This window comes from Oncorhynchus keta, chromosome 8, assembly GCF_023373465.1.
Source record: "Oncorhynchus keta strain PuntledgeMale-10-30-2019 chromosome 8, Oket_V2, whole genome shotgun sequence".
Taxonomy (NCBI): Eukaryota; Metazoa; Chordata; class Actinopteri; order Salmoniformes; family Salmonidae; genus Oncorhynchus; species Oncorhynchus keta.
In genome coordinates, this window is record NC_068428.1 from 44,689,798 (window position 1) to 44,705,878 (window position 16,081).

The window sequence follows — 16,081 nt, forward strand, 5'->3', positions numbered from 1 at the left end:
CGCGGAGTTATCAGACTTGTACGAGAAGGTCTGCTCAATCCAAGAGTACAACCAATTGATTACAGAATTACCTCAATACTGGAGGAGGCAGTTGGCAGTGGGAGGAGGTTATGAACTGATCTGTCTGCCCAATATAAAGGATCAATACTGAGGAGGCAGGTGGGAGGAGGTAGGGAACTGGTCTGTCTGCCCAATATAAAGGATCAATACTGAGGAGGCAGGTGGGAGGAGGTAGGGAACTGATCTGTCTGCCCAATATAAAGGATCAATACTGAGGAGGCAGGTGGGAGGAGGTAGGGAACTGATCTGTCTGCCCAATATAAAGGATCAATACTGAGGAGGCAGGTGGGAGGAGGTAGGGAACTGGTCTGTCTGCCCAATATAAAGGATCAATACTGGAGGAGGCAGGTGGGAGGAGGTAGGGAACTGGTCTGTCTGCCCAATATAAAGGATCAATACTGGAGGAGGCAGGTGGCAGCGGGAGGAGGTAGGGAACTGGTCTGTCTGCCCAATATAAAGGATCAATACTGGAGGAGGCAGGTGGCAGTGGGAGGAGGTAGGGAACTGGTCTGTCTGCCCAATATAAAGGATCAATACTGGAGGAGGCAGGTGGCAGCGGGAGGAGGTAGGGAACTGGTCTGTCTGCCCAATATAAAGGATCAATACTGGAGGAGGAGGGTGGGAGGAGGTAGGGAACTGGTCTGTCTGCCCAATATAAAGGATCAAAACTGGAGGAGGCAGGTGGCAGTGGGAGGAGGTAGGGAACTGGTCTGTCTGCCCAATATAAAGGATCTATACTGGCTGAGGAATAAAATATAAAAGGATCAATACCAGGTGGCAGTGGGAGGAGGTAGGGGAAGGAGGGTGGGAGAGGTGGGAACTGGTCTGTCTGCCCAATATAAGGTGGGAGGCAGGTGGGAGGAGGTAGGGAACTGGTCTGTCTGCCCAATACAAAACAAATAGCATAAATAGGAAAGTATACCCATTCATTTGAGGACCTGGATATTGACAATTGTGCCATACAGATTGCAAAATAGTTGGGAAGATATTTGTGATGTACCAATTCAATGGTAAAGGGGGTATTCGTTGATATATAAAACAACGCAAGATTCAAGACTTTGTGCTTTTCAGCTAAAATTATTATATATAATTCTTGCCACTGACAAAATGTTGAATATTTGGGGCATAAAAGCATTTAGGATATTCAATAAAACATTTTTTTTAAAGAAATGTTAAAATATTGTAGCAGGTGTGTTCAGCCAGGTGGCCAGTACTTACTGTAGGTCTGATTGTATGGGTCTACACATGGGTCACATCTATACAGATAGATAGAGGACTCTACCCACTGGGCACAGATATGGAAACAACATTGATTCAACCAGTGTGTGTCCAGTGGGTAGTGCCAAAAAGGCCATTTTAACATGAGCAGCGCCATTGAGCTCTTTCACCATTTTGAAGTAGTCAATTGGGTGGGACTTCCTATGGTTTCAAGGAAGGACCATATTCATTATACTCGTGATCTAACAAGTGCCAAAAAGGCCATTTTAACATGAGCAGCGCCATTGAGCTCTTTCACCATTTTGAAGTAGTCAATTGGGTGGGACTTCCTATGGTTTCAAGGAAGGACCATATTAATTATACTCGTGATCTAACAAGTGCCAAAAAGGCCATTTTAACATGAGCAGCGCCATTGAGCTCTTTCACCATTTTGAAGTAGTCAATTGGGTGGGACTTCCTATGGTTTCAAGGAAGGACCATATTCATTATACTCGTGATCTAACAAGTGCCAAAAAGGCCATTTTAACATGAGCAGCGCCATTGAGCTCTTTCACCATTTTGAAGTAGTCAATTGTTTGGGACTTCCTATGGTTTCAAGGAAGGACCATATTAATTATACTCGTGATCTAACATTCCATAACTGCAGGTGACAGTAAATCTCCAAACCTTGGCTTTATACCTGCTCAAACAACATCCTCCAGGTGGCAGTATGCACCCTTTCAGTTAGTTTGCCAACTCATAGTAGTAGTAGAAGAAGAACAGTGACCAGTTCAAATAGAGATGGCCTTCATGGCGCCGCCCATGCTTTATAACTATTGTATTGTATTTGTATATATTAAGGATGCCCAGGAGTTCCTACCAAGGCAGCAGCTACTCTTCCTGGGGTTTATTAAGGATGCCCAGTAGTTCCTGCCAAGGCAGCAGCTACTCTTCCTGGGGTTTATTATGGATCTCCATTAGTTCCTGTCAAGGCAGCAGCTACTCTTCCTGGGGTTTATTATAGATCCCCATTAGTTCCTGCCAAGGCAACAGTTACTCTTCCTGGGATATTATTAAGGATGCCCATTAGTTCCTGCCAAGGCAGCAGCTACTCTTCCTGGGGTCCAGCAACATTAAGCCAGTTATATATAATTACAAATTTTACATAACATATACATTTCATAAATACATTTCACAACACATTAAGTGTGTTCCCTCAGGCCACTATGCTAATACAGTACTACATATCTACAATACAAAATCCATGCGTACGTGTGTGTGTGTAGAGTGTGTGTCTTATCATGTGTGTGTGTAGAGTGTGTGTCTTATCATGTGTGTGTGTGTGTGTAGAGTGTGTGTCTTATCATGTGTGTGTGTGTCTTCACTGTTGTTCCATAAGGTGTATTTTTACCTGTTTTTTAAATCTGATCCTTCTGCTTGCATCAGTTACCTGATGTGGAATAGAGTTCCATTAGGTCGTGGCTCTATGTAGTACTGTGGAATAGAGTTCCATTGGGTCATGGCTCTACGTAGTACTGTGGAATAGAGTTCCATTAGGTCATGGCTCTATGTAGTACTGTGGAATAGAGTTCCATTGGGTCATGGCTCTACGTAGTACTGTGGAATAGAGTTCCATTAGGTCATGGCTCTATGTAGTACTGTGGAATAGAGTTCCATTAGGTCATGGCTCTATGTAGTACTGTGGAATAGAGTTCCATTAGGTCATGGCTCTATGTAGTACTGTGGAATAGAGTTCCATTAGGTCATGGCTCTACGTAGTACTGTGGAATAGAGTTCCATTAGGTCATGGCTCTATGTAGTACTGTGGAATAGAGTTCCATTAGGTCATGGCTCTATGTAGTACTGTGGAATAGAGTTCCATTAGGTCATGGCTCTATGTAGTACTGTGGAATAGAGTTCCATTAGGTCATGGCTCTATGTAGTACTGTGGAATAGAGTTCCATTAGGTCATGGCTCTATGTAGTACTGTGGAATAGAGTTCCATTAGGTCATGGCTCTATGTAGTACTGTGGAATAGAGTTCCATTAGGTCATGGCTCTATGTAGTACTGTGGAATAGAGTTCCATTAGGTCATGGCTCTATGTAGTACTGTGGAATAGAGTTCCATTAGGTCATGGCTCTACGTAGTACTGTGGAATAGAGATCCATTAGGTCATGGCTCTATGTAGTACTGTGGAATAGAGTTCCATTAGGTCATGGCTCTACGTAGTACTGTGGAATAGAGTTCCATTAGGTCATGGCTCTACGTAGTACTGTGGAATAGAGTTCCATTAGGTCATGGCTCTATGTAGTACTGTGGAATAGAGTTCCATTAGGTCATGGCTCTATGTAGTACTGTGGAATAGAGTTCCATTAGGTCATGGCTCTATGTAGTACTGTGGAATAGAGTTCCATTAGGTCATGGCTCTATGTAGTACTGTGGAATAGAGTTCCATTAGGTCATGGCTCTATGTAGTACTGTGGACTAGAGTTCCATTAGGTCATGGCTCTATGTAGTACTGTGGAATAGAGTTCCATTAGGTCATGGCTCTACGTAGTACTGTGGAATAGAGTTCCATTAGGTCATGGCTCTATGTAGTACTGTGGAATAGAGTTCCATTAGGTCATGGCTCTATGTAGTACAGTGCGCTTCCCATGGTCTGTTCTGGACTTTGTGATTGCGACGAGGTTATTCAGGTTATCAGGTTATTACATCAGGTTCATGCAATTCAAATAATTTCTGAATGAAATAATCTACACACCGAAGTTCTCAATTTCTCTGTCTCTCTTCACTGTAAGGTCTACTACACCTGTTGTATTCAGCATTTCACTTTAAGGTCTACTACACCTGTTGTAGTACTCTGCTTCCTTCTCACTCATACTGAGGGAGGGGGTTCTGATAATGGTGGAGTTCTTTCTGTTTGTGTGGTCCGGGTTGGGGATTAACTGTAATCGGTTTATCTAATCTGATTTAGGGCTGTTGTGATGACCATATTATCGCCACGGGGGACCCACGCAAACACGCGCGCACACTTAAAGCCATCTCTGTGTAACACTTTTTTATGTTGACATTTCTATCCTATCCTTTTGCCGTCTCCGCACAACAGGAGAGCAGTAAACATCTGTAAACATTTGCTTCTTCTACAGACATAACGAGGTTGTAACTCTGGTGAATTAGCCTCTTCCTTGACCCCCAGTGGGGCTGTTGACTCTCTACTGACTCCTGCACAACTGATCAGCAGTTAAGTCAGTTTAAACAGTGACTTTAGTACAGTTCGGGGCCAGGAGCTCGACCTTCAACGGTAAGGAAATTAGAAGTGGAACTCTACAGAGTTGTGTCCCTTGTACAAATCATTGTTGAAGCCACTTACACATAACAGGCAGATCACTCGAGACTGACTTTCAAATTGGACGTCAGCAAATGCCTTCAAAAACAGGCCACTATGGGCAACAGTGAGCGCTGTCACCTTTTTGCTTCCCAGAGTGCTGTGGGGTGCCCTTCTCCCTGAGTGCGCTGCACAATCAGGAAGTGTCTCTCACTCACATGGCTCTCTGTTCACATGATCAGGTCTTTCTTAAAGGCTACAAGTGAAGACAGATACATCAGGGAAATAACTGTGCGAGTCTTTATCAAATTCTGAGATGCATATAGAAGAACTGTCCACATTTACTTTAGTAGTAGGCCTAACAAACATCAGAAAGCACTAGCCTATGTCAATCTACTATCCCCCCATAGTACAAAAGTCGACCTATTCTGTGCGAGAAATAAATATTCCAAACATAGTCTAACATAGTTAGCTTTAAAGTGTTGATAAACTATTAGGCTACTTCTTCACATCATTATAAGCGCAGCTATATACACACGGCAGTAGGCTATAAGCGCAGCGATATACACACAGCAGTAGGCTATAAGCGCAGCAATATACACACGGCAGTAGGCTATAAGCGTAGCAATATACACACGGCAGTAGGCTATAAGCGCAGCAATAATATACACGGCAGTAGGCTATAAGCGCAAATGATCTTCCCCAAACTTGAAACTCATGCGCTGCCTATATATGGCAGTTAGGCTCTACACCCTTTGCATTTATACAAACCTTAGTAAACCATATAGGCCTATGGTCTAAGCTGCATGAGGTGTGTGACAAAGATTATAAAAAGTCTGGAGGGGAAAAAAAGGAAGTGTTTGTTTGTTTCTTATGCTGGGCATCATTCACAAGTGATAATATATTTACATTTACATTTAAGTCATTTAGCAGACGCTCTTATCCAGAGCGACTTACAAATTGGTGCATTCACCTTATGACATCCAGTGGATGTATAATTCACAAGTGATAGGTTAATACCCATCAGACAATTCTTGATTTAATCTTGTCTTATATACTACATAATATATGTGTGACATTTGTTTTGATTTAGGAATGGACCATTATCATGCACCTGTCTGGAAACAGGGGCAGTGGGAAAATTACATGTCATCTAATGCACTTAAATAGCGAATGGAGGACGATTTTCCCAGCGGTGTATTTTCATGCCAGGCAGGTAGGCTATACTCCTTTTGTAAAGACAAGCAATGTGCTGAATACTAGGAAAGTTGAGAAATAAATATAGTAGGCCTAGCCTATGGAAAGCTGATGGGATTCTCCTCTTTTTAGTAGAGGCCATCACTCCGTTTTCTCCCGCAATTGCTTAGCCTAGAGAAATGTTAATATAATAATAATAATAATAATATGAAATGTTGCGCAACATAAGCTCATGGGCTCTCATGAAGTGTTTGATTAGATTTTCGATTACATTTGCATTGATGTCAGAGTGATTAGAGGGACAATAGAGTGCTGAGTACCAGGCAGTTGACAAGTTTGGTCGGCTACTAATGACCATCAGCAGCATCAGAGCTTGGAGAAGCCTAATTACCATGACTAAACGGTCACATGGAATTTGACTGCCTGTGGCGATAATACGGTCACCACAGCAGCCCTAAATCAGATTAGATAAACCGATTACAGTTAATCCCCAACCCGGACCACACAAACAGAAAGAACTCCACCATTATCAGAACCCCCTCCCCCAGTATGAGTGAGAAGGAAGCAGAGTAAGGATGATGGAGATTCATTTGGCAGAAACACAGTATGATCATCTGATTGTGAGCCAAACATAACAATCACCTCACTCTCTGTATTCATTAGCTTCATCCCGTCTGTCTGCTCCTCTAGTTTCAAATCAAATCTAATTGTATTAGTCACATTCGCCGAATACAACAGGTGTAGTAGACCTTACAGTGAAATGCTGAATACAACAGGTGTAGTAGACCTCACAGTGAAATGCTGAATACAACAGGTGTAGTAGACCTTACAGTGAAATGCTGAATACAACAGGTGTAGTAGACCTTACAGTGAAATGCTGAATACAACAGGTGTAGTAGACTTTACAGTGAAATGCTGAATACAACAGGTGTAGTAGACCTTACAGTGAAATGCTGAATACAACAGGTGTAGTAGACCTTACAGTGAAATGCTGAATACAACAGGTGTAGTAGACCTTACAGTGAAATGCTGAATACAACAGGTGTAGTAGACCTCACAGTGAAATGCTGAATACAACAGGTGTAGTAGACCTTACAGTGAAATGCTGAATACAACAGGTGTAGTAGACCTCACAGTGAAATGCTGAATACAACAGGTGTAGTAGACCTCACAGTGAAATGCTGAATACAACAGGTGTAGTATACCTTACAGTGAAATGCTGAATACAACAGGTGTAGTAGACCTCACAGTGAAATGCTGAATACAACAGGTGTAGTAGACCTCACAGTGAAATGCTGAATACAACAGGTGTAGTAGACCTTACAGTGAAATGCTGAATACAACAGGTGTAGTAGACCTTACAGTGAAATGCTGAATACAACAGGTGTAGTAGACCTCACAGTGAAATCCTTACTTATGAGCCGTTAACCAACAATGCCATTTAAAAAAAATATGGGTAACAATAAGAAATAAAAGTAACAAGTAATTAAAGAACACCAGTAAAATAACAATAGCGAGAATATATACAGGCGGAGTACCGATACAGAGTGGGACGAATGGGAGAGACTCCCCAAATACAGGTGTGCCAAGCTTATAGCGTCATACACAAGAAGACTCAAGGCTGTATTGTGTGTAGATCTATGAGGGTGGGAAAAATGATTTAATCAATTTTAGAATAATGCTGTAACGTAACAAACCATGGAAAAAGTTAAGAGGTCTGATTACTTTCCGAGGATCGACGCTGGAGATAAGAAGCAGGTACCGGGACATTTAATTAACAACTGACATGGAACAGGACAGGACCGCGTCTGGACAGGAACACACAACGACATTAATGCAGACGCAGGGAACAAACAGAGGAAACAGATAGATAATCGGGAGGCAATCAAACAACAATAGAGTTCAGGTCTAATGAGGTGCAGGTGTGCGTAATGAAGGGGACAGCTGTGCGTAATGAAGGGGACAGGTGTGCGTAATGAAGGGGACAGCTGTGCGTAATGAAGGGAACAGCTGTGCGTAATGAAGGGGACAGGTGTGTGTAATGAAGGGATCAGCTGTGTGTAATGAAGGGGGCAGGTGTGTGTAATGAAGGGAACAGCTGTGTGAAATGAAGGAACAGCTGTGTGTAATGAAGGGAACAGCTGTGTGTAATGAAGGGGACAGGTGTGTGTAATGAAGGGAACAGCTGTGTGTAATGAAGGAACAGCTGTGTGTAATGAAGGGAACAGCTGTGTGTAATGAAGGGAACAGCTGTGTGTAATGAAGGGAACAGCTGTGCGTAATGAAGGGAACAGCTGTGCGTAATGAAGGGGACAGGTGTGTGTAATGAAGGGGACAGCTGTGTGTAATGAAGGGAACAGCTGTGTGTAATGAAGGGAACAGCTGTGTGTAATGAAGGGAACAGCTGTGCGTAATGAAGGGAACAGCTGTGCGTAATGAAGGGACAGCTGTGCGTAATGAAGGGAACAGCTGTATGTAATGAAGGGAACAGCTGTGTGTAATGAAGGGGCAGGTGTGTGTAATGAAGGGAACAGCTGTGTGAAATGAAGGGAACAGCTGTGTGTAATGAAGGGAACAGCTGTGTGTAATGAAGGGGACAGGTGTGTGTAATGAAGGGAACAGCTGTGTGTAATGAAGGGAACAGCTGTGTGTAATGAAGGGGACAGCTGTGCGTAATGAAGGGGACAGGTGTGCGTAATGAAGGAGACAGCTGTGCGTAATGAAGGGAACAGCTGTGCGTAATGAAGGGGACAGGTGTGTGTAATGAAGGGGACAGGTGTGTGTAATGAAGGGAACAGCTGTGTGTAATGAAGGGAACAGCTGTGTGTAATGAAGGGAACAGCTGTGCGTAATGAAGGGGACAGGTGTGTGTAATGAAGGGGACAGGTGTGTGTAATGAAGGGAACAGCTGTGTGTAATGAAGGGAACAGCTGTGTGTAATGAAGGGAACAGCTGTGCGTAATGAAGGGGACAGGTGTGCGTAATGAAGGAACAGCTGTATGTAATGAAGGAACAGCTGTGTGTAATGAAGGGGGCAGGTGTGTGTAATGAAGGAACAGCTGTGTGAATGAAGGGAACAGCTGTGTGTAATGAAGGGAACAGCTGTGTGTAATGAAGGGGACAGGTGTGTGTAATGAAGGGAACAGCTGTGTGTAATGAAGGGAACAGCTGTGTGTAATGAAGGAACAGCTGTGTGTAATGAAGGGAACAGCTGTGTGTAATGAAGGGGACAGCTGTGCGTAATGAAGGGGACAGGTGTGTGTAATGAAGGGAACAGGTGTGTGTAATGAAGGGAACAGCTGTGTGTAATGAAGGGGACAGCTGTGTGTAATGAAGGGAACAGCTGTGCGTAATGAAGGGGACAGGTGTGCGTAATGAAGGGGACAGGTGTGTGTAATGATAGGCAGTCTTGGCACACAGGAGAGCGGGAGCAGTCATGACAAATATTTTTGTTGAATTGAAACAATAGCAGTTGATGACTTTATACAGTATAGGCCGACATAGTCTCAGTTTATGATATGTCTTATAAAGCAAGCTTAGCCTTTTGTTTACAACACTGTCATCTCAGATTTTCAAAATATGCTTCTCAACCATAGCAAAACAAGCATTTGTGTAACAGTATTGAAAGCTAGTGTAGCATTTAGCGTAGCATTTAGCGTTAGCATTCAGCAGGCAACATTTTCACAAAAACCAGAAAATCATTCAAATAAAATAATTTACCTTTGAAGAACTTCGGATGTTTTCAATGAGGAGACTCTCAGTTAGATAACAAATGTTCAGTTTTTCCTGAAAGATTATTTGTTTAGGACAAATCGCTCCGTTTCTGCATCACGCTTAGCTACGAAAAACCTGTATCCAGGATTGTGTAAATCTATCCGCAAGCTCATTAGCATAACACAACGTTAACTATTCATGAAAATCGCAAATGAATGAAATAAATCTATTTGCTCTCAAGCTTAGCCTTTTGTTAACAACACTGTCATCTCAGATTTTCAAAATATGCTTTTGAACCATAGCTAAACAATCATTTGTGTAAGAGTATTGATAGCCTAGCATAGGATTAAGCCTGGCATTCAGCATGCAACATTTTCACAAAAACCAGAAAAGCATTCAAATAAAATAATTTACCTTTGAAGAACTTCAGATGTTTTCAATGAGGAGACTCTCAGTTAGATAGCAAATGTTCAGTTTTTACAAAAATATTATTTGTGTTGACAAATCGCTCCGTTTTCTTCATCACGTTTGGGTAATAAAAAATACATTTAAAAAATAATTATAATTAGGTCATTAAAACGCAAACTTTTTTCCAAATTAACTCCATAATATTGACAGAAACATGGCAAACGATGTTTAGAATCAATCCTCAAGGTGTTTTTCACATATCTATCGATGATAAATCCTTCGTGGCAGTTGACTTTCTCTTCTGAAGAAATGGAACGCGCATGGATCTAGAGATTACGCAATAATTTAGACACAGGACACCGGGCGGACACCTGGTAAATGTAGTCTCTTATGGTCAATCTTCCAATGATATGCCTACAAGTACATCACAATGCTGGAGACACCTTGGAGAAACGACAGAAAGGGCAGGCTCATTCCTGGCGCATTCACAGCCATATAAGGAGACATTGGAACACAGCGCCTTCAGAATCTGGGGCATTTCCTGTATGAAACTTCATCTTGGTTTCGCCTGTAGCATTAGTTCTGGGGCACTCACAGATAATATCTTTGCAGTTTTGGAAACGTCAGAGTTTTTTCTTTCCAAAGCTGTCAATTACATGCATAGTCGAGCATCTTTTCGTGACAAAATATCTTGTTTAAAACGGGAACGTTTTTTATCCAAAAATTAAAAGAGCGCCCCCTATCTCGAAGAAGTTAAACTGCCTTGTTCAGGGTCAGAATTACAGATTTTTACCTTGTCAGTTTAGGGATTCAATCTAGCAACCTTCGGTTACTAGTCCAACGCCTAACTACTAGGCTCTAACCACTAGGCTACCTGCCGCCTCAACACTCTAACCACTAGGCTACCTGCCGCCTCTACACTCTAACCACTAGGCTACCTGCCTCCTCTACACTCTAACCACTAGGCTACCTGCCTCCTCTACACTCTAACCACCAGGCTACCTGCCGCCTCTACACTCTAACCACTAGGCTACCCTGCCGCCTCTACACTCTAACCACTAGGCTACCTGCCGCCTCTACACTCTAACCACTAGGCTACCCTGCCTCCTCTACACTCTAACCACTAGGCTACCTGCCGCCTCTACACTCTAACCACTAGGCTACCCTGCCTCCTCTACACTCTAACCACCAGGCTACCTGCCTCCTCTACACTCTAACCACTAGGCTACCTGCCTCCCTACACTCTAACCACTAGGCTACCTGCCGCCTCTACACTCTAACCACTAGGCTACCCTGCCTCCTCTACACTCTAACCACTAGGCTACCTGCCGCCTCTACACTCTAACCACTAGGCTACCCTGCCTCCTCTACACTCTAACCACTAGGCTACCTGCCGCCTCTACACTCTAACCACTAGGCTACCCTGCCTCCTCTACACTCTAACCACTAGGCTACCCTGCCGCCTCTACACTCTAACCACTAGGCTACCCTGCCTCCTCTACACTCTAACCACTAGGCTACCCTGCCTCCTCTACACTCTAACCACTAGGCTACCCTGCCTCCTCTACACTCTAACCACTAGGCTACCCTGCCGCCTCTACACTCTAACCACTAGGCTACCCTGCCTCCTCTACACTCTAACCACTAGGCTACCCTGCCTCCTCTACACTCTAACCACTAGGCTACCCTGCTGCCCTGTTAAACCATTTGGAATGACTTCCATAACAACAGTGTATCAATTTAGTTGATAACCTTTAACTGCAGTGGGCTAAATCAGGGTCGCACAGAGTGATTCTGGGTAGTCTTAAAAAAGAAGACTTTGAAACAAAAGTATACACCTCACACACATGGTTATTGCCTTCAAAAGAAGACACCTGTACCATGTCAGACATCGAGTTGAAAATGTATTCCATTTTGAGTTTACATCCCAATATTACATTTCCTATACAGCACAGAAGACTGAAATTACAACAAAACATGTCGACAAGACCATGGTGCTTGCCTACGGAGCTGTGAGGGAACGGCACCTCAGTACCTCCAGGCTCTGATCAGGCCCTACACCCAAACAAGGGCACTCCGTTCATCCACCTCTGGCCTGCTCGCCTCCCTACCACTGAGGAAGTACAGTTCCCGCTCAGCCCAGTCAAAACTGTTCGCTGCTCTGGCCCCCAATGGTGGAACAAACTCCCTCACGACGCCAGGACAGCGGAGTCAATCACCACCTTCCGGAGACACCTGAAACCCCACCTCTTCATGGAATACCTAGGATAGGGTAAGTAAGGGTAAGTAATCCTTCTCACCCCTTCTCCCCCAAAAAAGATTTAGATGCAAGTGGCTGTTCCACTGGATGTCATAAGGTGTATGCACCAATTTGTAAGTCGCTCTGGATAAGAGCGTCTGCTAAATGACTTAAATGTAAATGTAATTGAAACACTAATGGTCATTGACTGCAGGAAAGGGCTGCGAGATTCTCTCAAAAATCCTTAAAACTCTAGAAGCTAAGCAGGGCTTGGTTATAAGCCTGATGGGAGACCAATGGATAGATCAACTCTCCAGGAGGTGCTGCCCATCCAGCCTATTATGTTTGGTTTTTTTTTTTTTTTGATAGTGGATATAACGTTGAAGATCTGACGTTGTTTCAAAGCTACAAAAAAAAAACAAGGTTTATCTATGTTGAAAATTGGTTACAACGATAACATAATCCTCGTGGTTGAAATGTCAACCTCAAAAACAACAGTTGAAATGTCATCCTCAAAAACAACAGTTGAAATGTCATCCTCAAAAACAACAGTTGAAATGTCATCCTCAAAAACAACAGTTGAAATGTCATCCTCAAAAACAACAGTTGAAATGTCATCCTCAAAAACAACAGTTGAAATGTCATCCTCAAAAACAACATTTCTCAAATGCAATTAATTTTTCCCACATCACAATCCGGTTTACAAATGAGGTTGAAATAGCGTTGATTCACAACAAGTTTGTGCCCAGTAGGATGTGTTGGTTTTGTCAGGGTTTTCCTGTGGTGAAGTAGAGGAGGACCAAAACGCAGCGTGGTTATATTGACTCATGTTTAATAAAAAAAAACGGACAAACATGAACACTACAAAACAATGAACATGGAAAACCAAAAACAGCCCTATCTGGTGCAAAACACAGAGACAGGAACAATCACCCACAAAACCCAACACAAAACAGGCTACCTAAATATGGTTTCCAATCAGAGACAATGACTAACACCTGCCTCTGATTGAGAACCATATCAGGCCAAACATAGAAATAGACAAACTAGACACACAACATAGAATGCCCACCCAGCTCACGTCCTGACCAACACTAAAACAAGGAAAACACATACTAACGATGGACAGAACGTGACAGGTTTCATGTGGCTGTGTTTTGATTTTTTTGTTTTGTATAATATATGTGTATATACAGTACCAGCCAAAAGTTTGAAAAAAGGGGGATACCTAGTCAGTTATACAACTGAACGCAATGAACTGAAATGTGTCTCCCGCATTTAACCCAACACCTCTGAATCAGAGAGGTGCTGTGGGGGCTGCCATAACCGACCGTCCACGTCTTCGGCGCCCGGGAACAGTGGGTTAACTGCCAGTGGAGAACGACAGATCTCCATGCTTTCTTTTTTAGTGCTGCTTCACTGATACGTGGCAGGTGAAGGGTTAAGGCCATCCGGAGACCCAGCTCTGGACCCTCCAGGCTTCCCAGTATACCTGGATATGGTGTGTGTGTGTGTGTGTGTGTGTGTGTGTGTGTGTGTGTGTGTGTGTGTGTGTGTGTGTGTGTGTGTGTGTGTGTCCGCTGTCATTAGCACATTGCCACTCACTGTGAATTAGTCCAACTAAATGGGGACGTACTCCTACAGTTGTACCTCGGGGGATGGCTGAGGTACCTCATCTGGTTCTGCTTTAGTTGATGAAAAAAAATCAGTTTTATTAAAAGGAGTGGGCAGAAAAGGAAGGGAGTGTCCTATTCATTGTTGCAGTCCTCCTGCTGGAGAAGGTAGCTCTCTCTCTCTGTGTCTGTCCTGATTCTCTCTGTGTCTGTCCTGATTTTCTCTCTCTCTCTCTCTCTCTCTCTCTCTCTCTCTCTCTCTCTCTCTCTCTCTCTCTCTCTCTCTCTCTCTCTCTCTCTCTCTCTCTCTCTCTCTCTCTCTCTCTCTCTCTCTCTCTCTCTCTCTCTCTCACAATCAGAGAGGATGCATTGACCTATAGAGAGACAATCAGAGAGGATGCATTGACCTGTAGAGAGACAATCAGAGAGGATGCATTGACCTGTAGAGAGACAACCAGAGAGGCTGCATTGACCTGTAGAGAGACAACCAGAGAGGATCCATTGACCTGTAGAGAGACAATCAGAGAGGATCCATTGACCTGTAGAGAGACAATCAGAGAGGATCCATTGACCTGTAGAGAGACAATCAGAGAGGATCCATTGACCTGTAGAGAGACAATCAGAGAGGATCCATTGACCTGTAGAGAGACAATCAGAGAGGATCCATTGACCTGTAGAGAGACAATCAGACCTGTAGAGGACAATCAGATTGACCTGTAGAGAGACAATCAGAGGATGCATTGACCTGTAGAGAGACAATCAGAGAGGATCCATTGACCTGTAGAGAGACAATCAGAGAGGATGCATTGACCTGTAGAGAGACAACCAGAGAGGCTGCATTGACCTGTAGAGAGACAACCAGAGAGGATCCATTGACCTGTAGAGAGACAATCAGAGAGGATCCATTGACCTGTAGAGAGACAATCAGAGAGGATCCATTGACCTGTAGAGAGACAACCAGAGAGGCTGCATTGACCTGTAGAGAGACAACCAGAGAGGATCCATTGACCTGTAGAGAGACAATCAGAGAGGATCCATTGACCTGTAGAGAGACAATCAGAGAGGATGCATTGACCTGTAGAGAGACAATCAGAGAGGATCCATTGACCTGTAGAGAGACAATCAGAGAGGATCCATTGACCTGTAGAGAGACAATCAGAGAGGATCCATTGACCTGTAGAGAGACAATCAGAGAGGATCCATTGACCTGTAGAGAGACAATCAGAGAGGATCCATTGACCTGTAGAGAGACAATCAGAGAGGATCCATTGACCTGTAGAGAGACAACCAGAGAGGCTGCATTGACCTGTAGAGAGACAACCAGAGAGGATCCATTGACCTGTAGAGAGACAATCAGAGAGGATCCATTGACCTGTAGAGAGACAATCAGAGAGGATGCATTGACCTGTAGAGAGACAATCAGAGAGGATCCATTGACCTGTAGAGAGACAATCAGAGAGGATCCATTGACCTGTAGAGAGACAATCAGAGAGGATCCATTGACCTGTAGAGAGACAATCAGAGAGGATCCATTGACCTGTAGAGAGACAATCAGAGAGGATCCATTGACCTGTAGAGAGACAATCAGAGAGGATGCATTGACCTGTAGAGAGACAATCAGAGAGGATGCATTGACCTGTAGAGAGACAATCAGAGAGGATCCATTGACCTGTAGAGAGACAATCAGAGAGGATCCATTGACCTGTAGAGAGACAACCAGAGAGGATCCATTGACCTGTAGAGAGACAACCAGAGAGGATGCATTGACCTGTAGAGAGACAACCAGAGAGGATGCATTGACCTGTAGAGAGACAATCAGAGTGGATGCATTGACCTGTAGAGAGACAATCAGAGAGGATGCATTGACCTGTAGAGAGACAATCAGAGAGGATGCATTGACCTGTAGAGAGACAATCAGAGAGGATCCATTGACCTGTAGAGAGACAATCAGAGAGGATGCATTGACCTGTAGAGAGACAACCAGAGAGGCTGCATTGACCTGTAGAGAGACAACCAGAGAGGATCCATTGACCTGTAGAGAGACAATCAGAGAGGATCCATTGACCTGTAGAGAGACAATCAGAGAGGATCCATTGACCTGTAGAGAGACAATCAGAGAGGATGCATTGACCTGTAGAGAGACAATCAGAGAGGATCCATTGACCTGTAGAGAGACAATCAGAGAGGATGCATTGACCTGTAGAGAGACAACCAGAGAGGCTGCATTGACCTGTAGAGACAACCAGAGAGGATCCATTGACCTGTAGAGAGACAATCAGAGAGGATCCATTGACCTGTAGAGAGACAATCAGAGAGGATCCATTGAC